Here is a 17,569-nt window from a genome sequence, read left to right on the forward strand (position 1 = left end):
TCGATCTGTCCTGCAGTTCCCACTGTTGTCTGAGTGGACCTAAAATATATACAATTTGGAATGAGGATTGGCTCTTTTAATCAGTAGATTTACTGAGCACTTACAGGGAGTCAAACACCCCATGAAGCCTTTAACTTGCATTATCCCATTTAATCTTCCAAAGAGACTCAGGAAACAGATACCTCCTGAGTGTGAGCCCTTGCCTGGAGCATGGCAAGTGTTCCAAAAATGTCAAATGAATGAATGAATGAATGAATGATGGTACCACTGCCAACCATTTCAGCCAAGATGGCAGGTGGTGGCAGCCACCTCTCAAAGCTGTGTTCCACTGACGACTGCAGACCCTGTACGTGCCCAGCCCTGTCCATAGCCTGTTCCTCTCATGGGGCCACCACTCTAGTTGATGTTCCCTGCAGGGACCAGTGGCCCCTCTCTCACACTTACCCCATTTTTCAAGAATGCATTCATTCTGTATAAAAGTACAGGACTTCTCATTTCTCTTTGATGTTCTAGAATTTGTGTAAGGGGTGTGGGGTCCGAGAGCAGGCAGGTCAGGCTCCGTGATTCTCCATAGTCCCCCATGTGACTCTGGGCTAGTGATTCTCTTTCTCTAAGCTTCAGTTTTACAACCTGTGAAAGGAGCATGAAAGCAAGTGATTCAACAGCTGTAATGTAGGATGGGAACAAATGCATGGAAAAAACAGCACAATGCTTGGCCCATAGCAGGGCTCCAAGCAATATGAGTTTAAATAAGATTTAATAATCATTATTATGGATACCATAGCTCACAAGTGAAATAGATGAAAATAAATGAATCCCAAAGCAGAAATTTACTTTTAAATTACATCTGTTTCCTTGATATTTGCTTTCCTTGAGATCTTCTGTTTTTCTTCCCCTATAAGACCTGATTCTAGAATTAGACTGCCTGGGTTTGAGTTCAGATTCACCACTGAGTAGGTGAGCGACCCTTGGGCAAGTTTCTTAACCTCTCTGTACTTCAATTTCCTCATCGGTAAAATGTGATCATATTTGTAGCAAACTCTTGGGCTGTTGTAAAGAGTAAATGAATTTGTATTTGCAAAGCAGAGTGGTACCTATACACTGTAATACTACTTAAATCTGTTACATACATGACACAGAATGCAGGGGGACCTTCCGGTAACTTAGTATATCCTGTTAATTGGTTTCCAGACATTCTGTCTTGGTAAGGAGACCAGTTAGATGAGGCTTACTCCATTTTATTTCTGGGGTCACCATTTGATTGCTTTTCAAATTTAGATTATAGAAGACTTAGACCCGTGTTCATCCAGATCTACTCAACCAGATGGGAGGTGAGCTCACAGGCTCTTGAATGGACCCAAAATCACGAAATGCTTTGATCATTGGGTACTGCTGGGGTCCAGCTGTTTTCCTGGCCTCAGTACAAAGAAGCTACTTCAAGTTGACTTTGAGGCGACGAAAGTCTTATCAGGGCACCAATGACAACAGGGTTCTGGGAGCTGGCAGATGGCACCTGGTATGGGGCCCTTCAAGAAGAGCAACAGCTGGAGGAGGAAGGTGAGATGCCCTGAGGCAAGGTGTTTTGCATACGAATTGCTGCATTTCTAATCAGTTTCCCCGGAGGCTTAGCAGAAGGAAGACTTTTGTAAAGCTTTCTCTTTAGGAGATACTGCAGGGAAGACAAAACTCCATGCAACACCATCTTTCCCTTTTTAAAAAATTGTTGTAAACACATAGCAAAATTTTATCCTCTATATATCCCGTTTCCCCAGCCCCCACCCCAGCAGCCACCATTCCACTCTTTTTTTTTTTTTTTTGAGAGAGAGAAAGAGAGAACTCGAAAGGTCCCTGGAGGGGGAAAGGGAAAGGTGAGGGAGCCTCTCAGGCAGACTCCCCGCTGAGGGCTGAGGGCAGAGCCTGGCAGGGCCCCACTCCAGAATCCTGAGGTCACAACCTGAGTGGCAAGAATTGGATGCTTAACCGGCTGAGCCACCCAGGGTCCCGTCTACTTTCTGTTTCTATAAATTTCATTCCTTTAGATGCCTCATATAAACAGAATCATACAGTATTTGTTTTTTTTGTGATTGCTTTATTTCATGCAGCAGAAGGTCCCCAAGATTCTTCCATTTTATAACACATGACAGTACTTCCTTCCTTTCTGAGACTGAGTAACATTAGGTCCCCCAATAATGGGTCCGTGATTAAAGGAGCGAGACTGATATAAAGCAAAGATCAAGCAAAGCTTTATTCCGCGCCAAGCATCAAGAATCAGACTGAACATTTGGGGCCTCACCTCTTACAAGAGAGGGTGACCTTTCTCTGCTTCACAGACTAGCTTTTAAGGGCAAAGGCCATGTGATTGCACCTGGCCATGCACAGGTGGCCAATGAGATTGTAACACACAGAGAAAGCTGCACGGTCATGTTAGGTCATACATAAGTGACCAATTGAATTACAATTTACCCTAGTAGATATTTGAATTAGCCTATCACCTTGGTCAGAATTGGTGCCCAAAAGGTGCCCAAAGGGTGGGGCCCATACTCCTTGGTAACTAGGGAGACAGTATGCACCCCCCCACTGATGGGATATCTCCACCTGGCCCGACCCACCCTTGTATTTGGGCTTTGTTACCTGGGACTGGTTTCTGGGACTTTTTTTTTTTTTAAGATTTTATTTATTTATTTGACAGAGATCACAAGTAGGCAGAGAGGCAGGCAGAGAGAGGAGGAAGCAGGCTCCCTGCCGAGCAGAGAGCCTGATGTGGGGATCGATCCCAGGACCCTGAGATCATGACCTGAGCCAAAGGCAGAGGCTTTAACCCACTGAGCCACCCAGGCACCCCCTGAGACTTGTTTCTGAGTAAGTCCCCTGGGGGAAGGGGGACAGGGACAGTTTAAGGGTTAAACAACAAGGTTATTGTTTAACCTGGATGGAAGTGTTCTGGCTAAAATCGGTCCTTACAAGTAATATGTCATTGTATGTATATACTACATTTTGCTTAACCATCCATCTATCACTGGATGTTTTGGTTGTTTCCACCTCTCTCGTGTGCGTCCATTATTTTTTCCTTTAAGTCGGCTTCATGCCCAACATGGGGCTTGAACTCACGACCCCAAAATTAAGAGTTTCGCTTTACCAACTGAGCTAGGTGGTGCCCCAGGTTGCTTCCACCTCTTCACTGTTGTGAATAGCACTACTGTGAACATGGGTGGGCAAATGTCTCTTCAAACCCTACTTCCAATTCTTTAGGAGATACACACACACACACACACACACACACACACACATATATATAATTTATTTTTATTTAATTATATATATATTTTTTTAAGATTTTTTAAAGATTTTTATTTATTTATCTGAGATAGACGAGAGAGAGAGAGTGTGAGCATGCGTGCCTGTGCACAAGCAGTGGGCTGGGCCTAGGGAGAGGGAGACGCAGATGCAGAGCAGGGAGCCTGATGCAGGGCTGCACCCCCCCACCATGAGATCACGACTGAGCCGATGGCAGACGCTTAACCGACTGGGCCACCCTGATGTCCCTGGATCATATTTTTAACTTTGCAAGGAAGCTTCATACTGCAGCATTTTACATTCCCACCAACTGACTGCACAAGAGTTCTGATGTCTCCACATCCTTGCCAATCCTGTTCTTATTTTCTGCAGGGTAAGGGGGAGGTTGTCGTCACCATTGTAATGAGTGTGAAGTAATATCCCATTGTGGTTTTGATTTGCATTTTTCTGATGATTAGTGATGTTGAACATCTTTTCATATGCTTATTAGCCATTTGTATATAATCTTTGGAGTAATGTCTATTTGGTTTTAAAACCATTTTTTTTTTTAAGATTTTATTTATTTATTTGAAAGAGAGGCAGTGAGAGAGAGCATGAGCTAGGAGAAGGTCAGAGGGAGAAGCAGACTCCCCGTGGAGCTGGGAGCCCGATGTGGGACTCGATCCCGGGACTCCGAGATCATGACCTGAGCTGAAAGCAGTCGTCCAACCAACTGAGACACCCAGGCGTCCCTAAAACCATTTTTTAATTGGGTTATTTGATTTTTTATTGTCAGCTTATGGGAGTGCTTTATACATTCTGGCAATTAACCCCTTATCAGATAAGAGCTTTGCAAATATTTTCTCATACTTCATAGGTTGCCTTTTCACTCTAAAGATTATGTCTTTTGATGCACAAAGATTTTGAGCTGGATGTAGTCCCATTCATCTATTTGGTTTTTGTTGGCTTGTACTTTTGATGTCGTATCTAAGAAACATTGCCAGGTCCAATGTTGTGAAGATTTTCTCTATATTTTCTTGCATATACTTGATGTCTTACATTTAGGTCTTTGATGCATTTTGAGTTAATTTTTGTCAGTGGTATAAGACAAAGGTCCAACTTCATTCTTTGGCCTTAGGAAATTCTGTTTTCCCAGCACAATTTGTCGAAGAGATTCTTTTGCCTTCTTTCAACTCTCACGTTACAACAGAGGATCAGTAGGGCTGCTGACGCCCTCCTTACAGACTCAAGATGCCCCCAACCAGCCAAGGAAGAGAGGAGTTTAATTCACACCTCCTTCACATGAGCTGACTTCACAGTCATTGTTCACCTTGCACTTGTAGACCCAGCCCTGACTTTGCTTCCATTCACTGGATATTCAACATTTTCAGCTCGGCTTCTGACCGTGGGGAGTCTGCTTTGCTTCATCTGTTTCTCTAGACTTCTGAAACAATCCTATATTCAATACCCAACCCCGTGAAGCTAATTTCTTTTGCCAAAACTTAACTCACCAGGTTTCGTTTCATCTCCTGAGTGCTTATTGATGTGGGAAACAGAGGCAAAAGGAAAAATTGAATCTCCTTCCTACTTACAGTCCATTGGTAAGTCCTTGAATCATGCAGAGTGACCTTCCTCTGGGAGCTCAGCTGCCTCGATATTGACACTTTGCTAAGGGCAAATCTCAGCCCGACCCCCAGGATCCTGTGAGTCTACTTTAAACAGAAATTCCTTTGGAAACTTCCTTTGTCTTGACCCCCCAAGATATATGTCAGCAGTCATCCTGCAAACATATGGCCCACTGAGATACATCTGAAGGGTCTCAAGACTGAGTTTTTACTAAACAGTAAAAAATGACATTTTCCTAACAATAGATAGCCCCACTGAGGGTCCTGGAAGCATTGTTTCCAGAATACTATGGGGGTTTGCTTTATCCCTCACCCCCTCCCAACTTGAAAAGATAAAATCAGCCACTCCTCACAAGCCCGGTGCAGCTCTTTCCACCCATGGGTCCTACACCTGTGCTTTGGTAAAACCACCTTTTTGTACCCAAAGACATCTCAAATTTTCTTTCCTGACCATTTGCTCCAAACCTCAATATTTCCACATCACTTATTAATCAGAATTACAATTTTCCCCATTTCTGAACATTTGGGAGACTCTGGCAAAATAAATTCTGATGTTCTTTTTAATGGGTTCTTTTAGTTATTTAAATTCTGTCTCCTTGCAAAAACTATCTATAGCAGCTTAATGTGTAGTAACTTCATCCCATTTTCTGAAAGCTCACTGATGGCTTTAACTTAGGCCAACTGACAGAGTATAAAGCCACAGTGGTCCACCCCTTGCCCCCTGAGCATTATATGTACCTCTTCTAACCATCCTTAACTTCCAAATAAAGACAGTAGCAAAACCATGTTTCCACCTGCCTTCATGCTACTATTCCTGGAACAATCGAAAACACACTCCCAAAAAGAGGCTACAGGTCTTTCTATTCAACTTTGGGTCATTTTCATTCTTCTTTTGAGTCACACTTTCCTTTTGATCTCCTGTAACTTAAATACTGAGATATAAAGTTAACTGCTATTTAACACATCTTATGTAGAATAGTGGGGGGAGAGGAAGAGGAGAACAAAACCATACGTGCACAAGTACGGACACGTCAACACAGAGGAGAAATGTGCATAACTATTATAGCTTCTGTAACTTATTTCTGCCATAGCTGGTATAACTTCCTTCTTTCACTATTTACTCCATATGCATTTTGCCACCAGCAAGCATGTCAGCCAGTCATGATTCCTTGGCTGGTGAGATGACCCAAACCTTTGATTTAAAGGGTCTAGGCTATTAGAAGCCCTGGCTGAATTTTATCATTGTGGTTTTCCATTGACTTTAATCACAGGCCATGGGCAGTCTAAGAGGTACCAAGAGGTACTTATCTCTGCTACAGAGAAGCAACCCTTGATAGTCAGGAACACTCAGCCCCGCCAGTACAGAAACTCTTCTTTGCCTGTTGAGTTGCTGTGATGAAGAGCGCAAAGTGGCCAGTTGGCGGCCTCGACTTCCCATTTAATAGAACCCCTGCTGTGTCTCCTGGTGGAAGCAATCATCCCTTGGGAACTAAGACCTCTAGACAAGCAAAACAAAAGTCTCAGACGTGGAAACTAAGATTCACTTTTGGGTCACCAGGGATAAGAAGAAGAGCCACTCTGATATTCTCTCCTTGACTCCCAGCCCCAAGAAGGTTATGGGGAAAACAGCACCATATATTGGCTCCTAATTTAGAGCAAATGATTCCAGGCCTACAACGTGTTTTTGCCCAACTGGCACTGTAAACGGATATTCTAAAAGGCAATTCAGGGCTTACCAGGTTAGCTGTTTCAGGACAAAGCAGATATGGTTAACCAGTAAATTCCATGAGCAGGTATCCTCTGACGCCTTATCTGCTCCAGCCCAGTCTCACATATACTGCTTACATGGGATGATGGAATGCTACACGGCACAACCAACCTTATGGCTGAGCACAACATGGACAACTTGGACGACATCCATAACTTGGACAATACCCAATTTATGATAGGTGGCTCAGGTCACTTGGTCACTTAATGGCCTGTGGTTAAGTATCTGGTGTTGCCCAGTTGCACCTGCAGACATCTGTGATTTAAAACAAGACAAAACAAAACACACACACAAGAAACACTTGCCTCAAGTTATCCAATACACTTAGAAACAACCAGCCAAACCACTATACTCCTTACTTTCACTAACATATTTGATGGCAGCAGTCACTTGGTTATCCCCAGAACTATGGGAGCAGATAAAGAAATCTATGGAAGGTGGCTGACTCCCCATCTGCGATGGGTCTGAAGTCACTGTAGGGTGACAGGGATGGAAGTCAGGAAGAAAAATGAAGAGAGAGAGAAAAGGATACATTGGGAAATGCAAAGATCACCTAGAACACACAATGACAAACTGGAACCCACACAAAAATTGGAACATGTGTCTGTCTCACCACACTGACATGGATGACATGGCAACTGGCAGAAGCTGACACTCCTTTTGCAACAGAGTTGCACGTACACCTGCCCCGGGACCTGGAGAAGCTGGTGGAAGAGGTCCAGCAAAAGCTGCAGGAGCTCTGAGCTCACCAGCACCAATACAGTGACTCAGCAACAAGACGAGGGACCACGAGGGGCACTCAACACTGACCTTCAGAGGGCTGTGGCTGCCACTTCACTTCTGCTGCTAAATCTTATGCAATATCCTTTGATGGCGAACCCCAATGTAGAATCGGACATGGAAAGGAATTCTGGGAAACACAGTTCCACCGCCCGTGACATGATAAAACCCAATACAAGGATGGAAATCATTTCTCAGATTGCTGGGAATCTCCAGGAACAGTTTTCCAGGAATAAATTTCCTACTCAAGGTCACTTTTTTTTCCTTTGATATTCATATACATTTGACGGCAATTATCATGTTTGATTTGATCATCATCACAGCTCATCTTTATCACACGTTTATGATATGACAGATATTAGCCAAATACTTTGCATCTTTAGTTCACTTAATTCTCACAGTCATCTTATGGGGTAGGTCTTATTATGTCTCCATTTTACAAATGAGGAGATGGAAGCCTGGGGAGAGGTTGCATAGGTTTCCACACCTGTATAGAGAATAAGAGTCCGGGCAGGCATCCAAACAGAGTCAGTCTGACTCCCTTGTCCTTTCCCTTAACCACTAAGCTGTAATATCCATAACGTCAAGCAAGATTCAAATATCTTAAATCATTCACAAATGGAAAGCATAGACTCTATGAATTCAGTTTTGAAGGGGACAATTTAAAGAATATGTGTAATTATAAAAATCTAAATTTACACACTTATACTAATGGAGGGGTACCGTAAGTTGCTTCAAATCCCCAGATGAGCATAAGATTCTATTACTCGTTTCAAAAGCATTATGATACCAAAGTATTTATATTCAGCTCGTCTAGGATAGGAGAGCAATTTAAAGTAATCAGATGAGGTGTTCTAAAAACGAGGTAAGAGAAATGGACGTTCACACGTTCATCCTTGCCTTTAGCTAATATTTGCTCAGAGCACTGTCTGAGGAAGAGGTTATGGGGCATAAACTAAGACCTACTGAGAGGGTTGAGTCTATAAGGAGAGGTAAAGCATCCAGAGAGGGGATGTGGCAGTTTCCCTATTAGAAACCAGCATCCAAGGCAGACGGAGCGTCTGAGAGATGGAAAGATTCAGTGAACAAGAGTTTAGTGTTGGAAGAGAAATGTCATCTAAGCCTGATTTCTCTCCTCTTCATTTTTGGCATTCCTAGAAATCCAGATCTATGGGGGGATCTCAATACATGTTTAACCTTGGAGGCCAAAGAGCCTTAAATTCCATGGAAAAGACGACATCCAAGGGAGTCATGAGACCTGGGTCCTCTTTTCCTGTTTTTCCCACTAACTTGCTGGGTGGCCCACTTCCTTTCTTCTCTAGGCCTCAGTCTTACTGTCTGTAAAATGGAAGAAGTGGTGGTGGGGGACTCTTTAGGACCACAGATTTTCTTTCTAGTTCTAAATCTGGCATTCTAGGACACTAGACTTTTTTGCATGAAGAGGAATGTCTTAAGCCTCCTCAGGAAGTTACACCCTTGACACAAAACGAGACTGTTGCCACTGCCGTGGCTCCAGCTGATTTTTATTCTGTCATTTTCTTCAGTATCAGTGATAGATTCGTCTGGATCCACCATTATTCTGTCATTTTCCCGCAAGGCCACCAGATGGCTAAACTCATAAGTCCAACTGTGCTACAGACAGAACCAAGAGGGCACAATCCCCAATGGGAACCTGTTGCCCCAAACCCTTCCTGCATCAGGGAGACTGATTCATTTCACAGAAAGATCGTACTGGAAAAGCATTCTTAAGACCAGAGCAAACTTTGCAGACTGAATAAAATGAAAGGACATGTCCTTGACAACCATATTTAGGACTGAGTGAAAAGCAAAATGGTTTTAAGTGATCAGGGTAGAAAAGCAAATAGATAGAACTACACATTACCAAAAAACAAAACAAAACAAAAAAACCCTGTGTGTGTCTGTGAGTTCTGTGGAGAGTTTTTAAGATGGGGAAGCATTCACACACCATGGCCCCTGTTTAAAAATAGCTACCATTAACTGCTAAGAAATCCCAGTCACTAGACCAAGCACATGACATGCATTATCTCACGTAATCCTCACATTAAGCTCATGATGGATGCTATGTCTGCCCCATTCCACAGAGGAAGACAGCCACAGACAGGGGGAAATGCTTGTCCAAACTCCCATGGCTAAGACAAGAGTCTGGACTTGAATCTGAGCCTAACCCCAGATGCCTCCGTTCTTCTATTTACACTGGCCCTTATAAAGAAAGAGAACTGGACTCCTCCTACAGAGGGCCAAACACAGCCAGATGAAGTACTCGTGCCCTTGGACATCGGCCTTAGTCAGGCTGAAGGGTGTGTTGAGATCCGTGTTACACAAGTTGAACATGGATGAGGGAGCACATTTGGTCACATGTCCTGAATAAATGCTACATGCCTGGCATGATGTTAGGAGCTACAAACACAGAAGAGCAAACAGCCTAAAACAATGAGGCCACTGCTGCCCTAGAAGTATGTGTGAAAATTCGAGGGTGACCCAGACTGACAGGGCTAAATTGGGTTTGCGTGGATTGCTGAGTCTTCTCAGAGAAAGCCTCTGAAATGGGCGTCAAAGCACAGTAGGAGGTCATTACTGAAGGAAGGAAGAGGCAGTAAAGCTGAGAAAATGAAGAGGAGTCTGAGAGCCCGAGACTCAGCTCCCCTTGCTTTCTAAGAGTGTCTGAAGCCATTGCCCCTGGGCTCCTGTCAGGAATGCTCCAGTTCTCTCTAATAAGCAAGGCTGACCCCTGATAACCCCCTCCGTGGTGTGGTTTGAATTAGCAATCTGGAGGTGAGGCACCAGAGGCTCTGCCCGCTCGTGAAATGGATGGAGCGTGGATAACAGCTTTTCTGTCATCCAGCTGCGAGCCAAAACACACGTGGTGCCCCGAACATGTGGGCAGTCCTGTTTTATTCTTCGAGAGTCCAGAAGAAAGGGGTCAGTGAGCATTTAACATTCTAACAGGAACTGGCTCAGTCATTCTGGGTTTAGAGCCCAGAAGCAGCTTCCTGGGCTCTAAAGGGAAGCTTAAAAAAAATTTAAAAAGAGAAATAAAGAAACCTGGAAGTGAGCCAGTGGGGGTTGAGGAAGTCACTCTGAGAACTGAAGAATCCTGCTGGGTTCCCCTCCTCTGCCCGGCTCTCCTGACGTTTATACAAAGCCTTGTAGAGGCGGCTTTAAGAATCTGTAATTAGGGGCGCCTGGGTGGCTCAGTGGGTTAAGCCGCTGCCTTCGGCTCAGGTCATGATCTCAGAGTCCTGGGATCGAGCCCCGGGATCGAGCCCCGCATCGGGCTCTCTGCTCAGCAAGGGAGCCTGCTTCCTCCTCTCTCTCTGCCTGCCTCTCTGCCTGCTTGTGATCTCTCTCTGTCAAATAAATAAATAAAATCTTTAAAAAAAAAAAAGAATCTGTAATTATACTTATAAATAACCAACTATGACTATTAAAAGGACATATGGAAAGAAAGCCACAACTGGGCTGCAAATGCAGGAGACCAGGGCCTTCGTTCACAGTGTGGATCTCTAACTTGCCACCATGCATCCAGCCCATGCCCTCTTCCACACCAGGCCCCCTTCTGACTGTTCCTGGAGTTCCTTCCTCATCACCGCCCCCAGATCATCTACAGATTTTCCCAGCTCTTTCCACGGAGCCGCCCAGAGCCTTTCTTTAAGTTTTACCTCTTCCTTCAAATTTGTTTCCAGGAGAAAGACTAGTGTTTAGTTGCAGTCAGTTTGACATTCAACAAATTCCTAATGATGACTATCTGTTTTACTCCCTCTCTGGGATTGCCTGGCACACTTTTTACCTTGTATTTCACAATGGCTTTGTTCCAAAAATATTGTTATCCAACTTTTGAAAAGTAAATCAAGACCCTATGTTATAGATGGACATCCTTCTGCTTAAGGAAAACCCTTAACTAAAATAGTTTACAGACTAAACAGAATGTCCTATAAATATTTGTGTTGGGTCCCCCCAAAATTGGGTACCCCAATAATGGGTCCATGATTAAAGGAGCGAGACTGATACAAGGTGAAAGTCAAGCAAAGCTTTATTTCGTGCTAAGCATCAGGAATCAAACCGACCGTCAAACAGACGGTCAGGGCCGCCCCTACAGAGAGGACGACCCCTCCCTGCTTTCCAGACTAACTTTTATAGAGCAAAAGCCATGTGGTTGGGCCTGGCCACGCACAGGTGGCCAATGAGATTGTAACACACACAGCAAAGTCCATAGTGATACTAGGTGACCAATTGAATTACAATTTACCCTAGCAGACATTTGAATCAGCCTATCACCTAGTTCAGAATTGGCACCCGAAAGGTGCCCAAAGGGTGGAGGCCCATACTCCTTGGTAGCTAGGAGACAGTACGCGCCCCCACTGATTGGATACCTCCACCTGGCCTGACCCACCCTTTTACTTGGACTTTGTTACCTGGGACTGGTTTCAGGGACTTGCTTTTAAGTAAGTTCCACGGGGGGGAGTCAATTTAAGTTTTACAACAAAATGGCAGTTCAACCGGGGTAGGGTCTCTCTGGCTGAAAAGGCCCTTACATTTGCATACTCACAAATCCATTTTATAAGTCATATTTTAAGTGTATGAAAAAATCATGATACTACCCTCTCTAACTTCTATAGATTTTGCATGTGCCTATTATACATAGTCATTGATAATCATCATTAATATTAAGCCTTACAAAGAGCTTCATTCCTTCAAATTATTGCTCCTTCACAAACACGACAAACTTCAGCTTCCACACTTTTACAATAAGTGGCAAGTGTAGGCAGGAAATCTCAAACTCAAAAAGGTTTCCTGATTCACTGACATCAACTGGTGATAGAGTGATTTTTTTCAGGCACCTCTGAAAATTAAGCCAATTAAATTTTTACCTACCTCGGAGGCGAGTTTGTAAGATATTTATATTCGCAAATGAAGTTCTATTTCTTCCCCCAAAGTCTGCTTGCTGAAAAAGTCTAGGGGAAAAAAAAAGGCAATACACACAGATGAACTTCAACGAATCTGAATTACCAGGAAAGCTCTGAGCAAGGGCAACTGTTACTTAAAAAGAAACTTTAAGAAGTAACCAGGGATAAGACACAGAAACTCTTCATGTATACTATCACAGAGAAAGAAAACTGGCCTACCAAAGGAATTTGTTTTTTAGCTCACCTCCATTACTCTGTTTCTACCCTTTTGGGGACCTGAAGTCTTACGTTTCTGCCTAGAGTCCCCCACAAGTAGCCCTCTAGGCAAACCATCTGGGGCATTAAAATGTCTGATGACCCAGAATCCCCTCGCCCTCCTTCCCCATAGCCTATCCAAGTTCCTCTTCACAGAGCTCTCCAGAAACATTCTGTTTACACAGAGCAGCATCGCTGGAAGTGCGGTCCGTGGGCCAGCAGCATGGCATCACCCGGATGCTGGTTGGAAATGCAAATTCTCAAAGTACCGAAATCAGTTGCTCAAAGAGATATCGGCGCTCTGCGTCCATCGCAGCTTTATTCTCGACACCCGACAGACACACGGGGACAACCTAAGTAAACAGATCGCTGTACAAAGAAACTGTGGTGTTCAGCCTTAAAAAAAGGAGGTCCTGCCATTTGCAATAGTGTGGATGAGCATGGAGGACACCATGTTAAGCGGAAGAAGCCAGACAGGAATTAACAAAATAAAATGGCGGGGTGGGGTGGGGGGCGCGGCACCTGGGTGGCTCAGTTGTTTGAGCATATGACTCTTGGTTTCAGCTCAGGTCATGATCTCAGGGTCCTGAGACTATGCTCTGTGTTGGGCTCAGCATGGAGTTGCCTTTCCCTCTCTCTCTGCTCCTCCCTACCCCGTTGGCTCATGCTCTCTCTTATAAATAAAATCATTAAAAAAAAATTTTTTTTAATGCATGATCTCATTTATACATGGAATCTAAAAAAATTGATTTGACAGAACCAGAGAGCCAAACAGCAGATACCAGGGGTGGGGAGGCGGGGAGACGTCAGAGGGGACAAGGTTGCAATTATGCAGGACATGTAAGTCTAGACATCTAACGTCCGGGCCTGAGAACTCTAGTTAATACTGTATCGAACACTGAAAATTTGCTGCGTGGATTTCAGATTCTTTCCGTGGCAAAAACAGAAAGCGTGTTTAACTGTGGACGGACCTGTTAATGGGCTTTGTTGCAGTAATCATCCCACTCTTTGTATCAAATCACACTGTACGTCTTAAATATACACAATTTTTATTTTAAAAAATAATAACAAAGAAATGCAAATTCTTAGGCCTCCATCCACTCCAGCAGAATCAGGGGCCTGTAACGCCGTATTTTAGCAAGATTCCCATGTGGCTCTCATGTACATTCAAGTCTCAGGCTCCCTGACAGAGAAACCACTGGAGAGAATTCCAGCAGCGGACAGATGGGCCAGAAGCAGGACCCCTTTCAACGAAGGGATTCTACTTCGCAGTACTTTACCCACTCACTTTCAGCCAATCCTTGACACATGAAACGCAAAACGAAAAAACTGGAAAGTGGTCTAAAGTCTTACTGAATAATTTCCCCGAACTCCAGATGTGAGGATTCAAAATTAAAGACTCAAGGTTATTGGAAATGAACGGTATGTCTCACTTAGTTCTCCGGGTCTCCAGAGAGAGGCTAATTGGGGCTCATAAATTAGAAGAAATTATTTAACAAGTTGATTAATGTTCTGAGAAAAGGGGAGGGGCACCAAATGGACACATTCTGCTGATTTCTGAAAAGAGGATTTAATTAAAATCAATTGCTGCGCTCCACTGTACACAAGCCGGATCAATCTCTCCTGCCGGAGTCTCGTCAATGCTCAAGAAGAAGAAAACGAGGCCCCGGTCAGCAGGATTCCAGAGAGATTCAGGGTTTGCGGAAAGGCTATTTGTCGCCTTCAGGAATGTAAATGTATAGAAGGAAACATCAAACATCGATTCCAGGCAAGAATAGATTTTCCTGTAAGTGCGAAAGGGGAGACCCAGCCCCTGGTCCTCCAGACTTAAGTAAATTATTCTCCAGAGTTAAGCCGCTGTCAGGCTGCACTAAGGAACCCCAGCGTTTGCTGTGTTGTTACGATGATTTGCCTACACTGGGGCTGGGGTCTGGGGAACATATGGGGAGTCTGGCAGTAGGGAGGGGAGGCCAGCACAGCAGAGGCCTCACTCCTTGGCAGTGGCCTCTTGGCACTGCAGATGACCTAGGTGGTTTGCACGGGCCCAGACTCCTACTCCCCCGACCATGGCCTCAGTCAGCTCCCAGACCAGAGAGGCCTGTAGGTCCTCCCTCCTTCCCTATAAAGGCCCCAAGCCTCCACCCCACCCCCAGAATCTCGGGGTCCTGTTCCAGTTGGCCCTGCTCCCCCAGGCTATAGCTATGGGGGTTCCAGGTATAGAGGCTGACCCACATATGAAAAGCACTGAATCTAGGAAGGCCACATAGTTAGATGGAGCAGCAGGGAGGACACAGAAACACGGGCCTGGGGGCAGTGTGGCAGGTGACCCAGGGTCTCCCGAAGACGCCCACATCCTGCTCTTGGAACCTGCGAACATGACATGGCAAAGGGACAGAAGGCTCAAATGCCATCAGGAAGGCTGTCGGCCAGCTGACCTGTGGAGAGGAGCTGATCCTGGCTGGCCCGGTGGGATCCACCTTGAGTCCTTCAAGGTGGAAAGAGGAGAAGCAGAAGACAGGGTCCGGGAATTTTCCCATGGCCAGGCCTCGACCTACTGCTGCCGGCTTGGAAGTCCGAAGAAGGGAAATGCAGATCCAACCCAGAAGTAAAGGCAAGAACTAGATTCCCCCAGGAGCCTCAGAGAGGAAGGCAGCCCCACTGACCTCTTGACTTTAGCCCAGGGAGCCCCACATGGGGACCAATGACCTACAGTGAGCTCCTATACGTGCTGCATTTGCTGTTTTAAGTGGCTCAGCAGTGGTCCCTGGTCTCCACAGATGGGAAGTTCACACCAGCAAGCGCTGAGGGGGCGGGGCCTCTGCGCAGGAGCCCAGGCCGGCTTGGGGGTGCTCTGGGGCTCAGGGTTGGATGGGAACGGCCACTGCCTGGCCGGCTGGGAGAAGTGGCAAGGAAGCAGAGAGGAAAACAAATACCTTGTTTCTAACCATTAATCCATGTCCTGAGGTCTCACCAACACTACATTGGTGCAAATTCAATGAAATAAGGTCAGCGCCCTCAATATTGATTGCATAAAACAGATCTGATTCTGAAATGAAGCTGTGTGCTTTTCACTATTCAGAACAATCTTCACAAAGCAACCTCGTCTTCAGATAATGTCTCAACATGACATTATGGGGCTAGTAAAGTTGTTTTTAATGTGCGAAAGGAAAAATGGAAGTTGGCGTTTAATATTTTACAAACTCCCTATTTTGTTAGAAATATTTTGACTTCAATAGCTAATTAGATGTTGTAACAGTGTCTAAAATACAGTATTCAAGGCTTTTTTTTTTTTTCCCAGATTTATGTAAACCCTGACTTTGGCACCATTCTGGAAGTGATAGCCTCAAAAAACGGGCAGTTATTGTTTTAAAAGAATAGACATGGGACGGGTGATTCTCAGTGGCCTCTAGAGAAAGAAGCCCAAGGGTTATCCATCACACTCCATCTCCCTTTTGGGAGAGGAGGCTCTGTTAGGGCCAACAGTTTGGCCTCCAGGGCAAGGCTAAGCCACACTTACTGGTGAGGTGAGTGCTGCAGATCCACAACCACTGCCCAAAGCCATCCAACCTGCCCTGCAGATTGTGATACTTGAAAAAGAGGGAAACAGGGAAAAGATTTGAGAAACGAGAAAGAGAGAGGACATTCACTTCTGAGCCGCAGCCAGTTAGCCTCCCAGCAATGGGTGTCTGGTGTGGTGTCTGAATGGCCTTCAGGACTGTTGGGGTGTGGGGGGAAGACCCAGCACTACCCCTCCTAATGTCTGAGCCAGGAGCACACGCACTGAAGGGAGCATACAGCACAGGTACAGCTTGCCGGCATATTTTCTTTCCACGCAGAACTTTGGAAACATAGGATTCCAGTTCCATTTGGAAGCACGAAGCTCAACATGGTAGTATGCGGGTGACGCATAAAACCCTGTGCACGGAAAACAAAACGTGCATCTTCCCGAGGCTAATGAGCCCTAAGCGAAGCTTTTCTTGTTTTCCTCCTTCCCACGTACTGGAGTGCTCAGCTGGAGGGAGGTCGTGAGCCATCAGTCCAGCCTGTGCTTTAGAATATGCATTTGTTGGAAAATTGCAGTTTTCAAAACAGAAACCTGGACCTCAAGGGATAGGGGTAAGCACAACTAATATATCCTGAGGTTTTGCAACATTATTTAGAGATGTGTCCTATCTATCAGATGATGCATGATCGAGTGCTATTTTTCAGAACTTCTAGAAGGGAGATGGTGTGGAAGTAAGGAGGGGCAGTGGGGCATTCTATAATTTATCAGACTTCGCAAAGCAGCACGGTTCTGTGTGTGTGTTCCCTACAAGGGTGTGTATGTTAAGCACTCTCCTTCCCAGATCTCAAATTCTTACCTCATGCCAGGACATTCACCACAATATTTCCACATGTGGCAGCTTTTGTCCCTGAGAAGATATAACCAAGGTAATTTGATCAGTAGAACAGAAATGATCTGTGCCTCACTGAGCCCATGGCAGACTTCTGCTGCATTTTAAAGACACTGGCATTTATCATCATTGATTACTTGGCTTTTAATTTGACATTTAATACAGCTCCTTGTCTCTGAGGCATTCAAGACATACAGACATTTCCTTTTTCCTGTAAGTTAACATTTTGCCTTTCTTCGAAGCTCATCATTCTTAATCTCCTTTAAACACTTCCTCAAAGCCAACAGATGTCTTTAGCCTTGCTGCCCAAAGTATTTCTGGTAACGATCTCACAAGGCTGACAGTGTACTTGAACTTCCATCCTCAACAACATCTGTCTTAGTGAGGCCTGCGGTCCTTGTGGCCAGGAGCCCCAGCCCTTCACACATTCTGTAAATCATCTCGTGAGCTCACAGCCTTCAGTAAATTTCCCTACCGCGACCGCGGGGATCCCTTTCCATCTCCACCCCTGGGACTTGGGTCATCCCTGTTTTATGGAGATCTCTTAAC

At 44.9% G+C, this 17,569-nt stretch overlaps 1 long non-coding RNA gene across 1 annotated transcript; it reads right to left on the reverse strand.

The window, feature by feature from the left end:
* Positions 1-6,245: 6,245 nt before the first annotated feature.
* Positions 6,246-17,031, reverse strand: LOC116879181. Its single transcript, XR_004384978.1, has 3 exons — positions 16,988-17,031; positions 12,340-12,419; positions 6,246-6,396 (listed from the first exon to the last, which is right to left on the reverse strand). It is a non-coding gene; the product is annotated as an uncharacterized LOC116879181 (long non-coding RNA).
* Between the last annotated feature and the right edge of the window lie 538 nt (positions 17,032-17,569).

Source organism: Lontra canadensis, unplaced genomic scaffold (genome assembly GCF_010015895.1).
Source record: "Lontra canadensis isolate GAN:19392208 unplaced genomic scaffold, GSC_riverotter_1.0 scaffold3, whole genome shotgun sequence".
In the NCBI taxonomy this organism is placed as follows: domain Eukaryota; kingdom Metazoa; phylum Chordata; class Mammalia; order Carnivora; family Mustelidae; genus Lontra; species Lontra canadensis.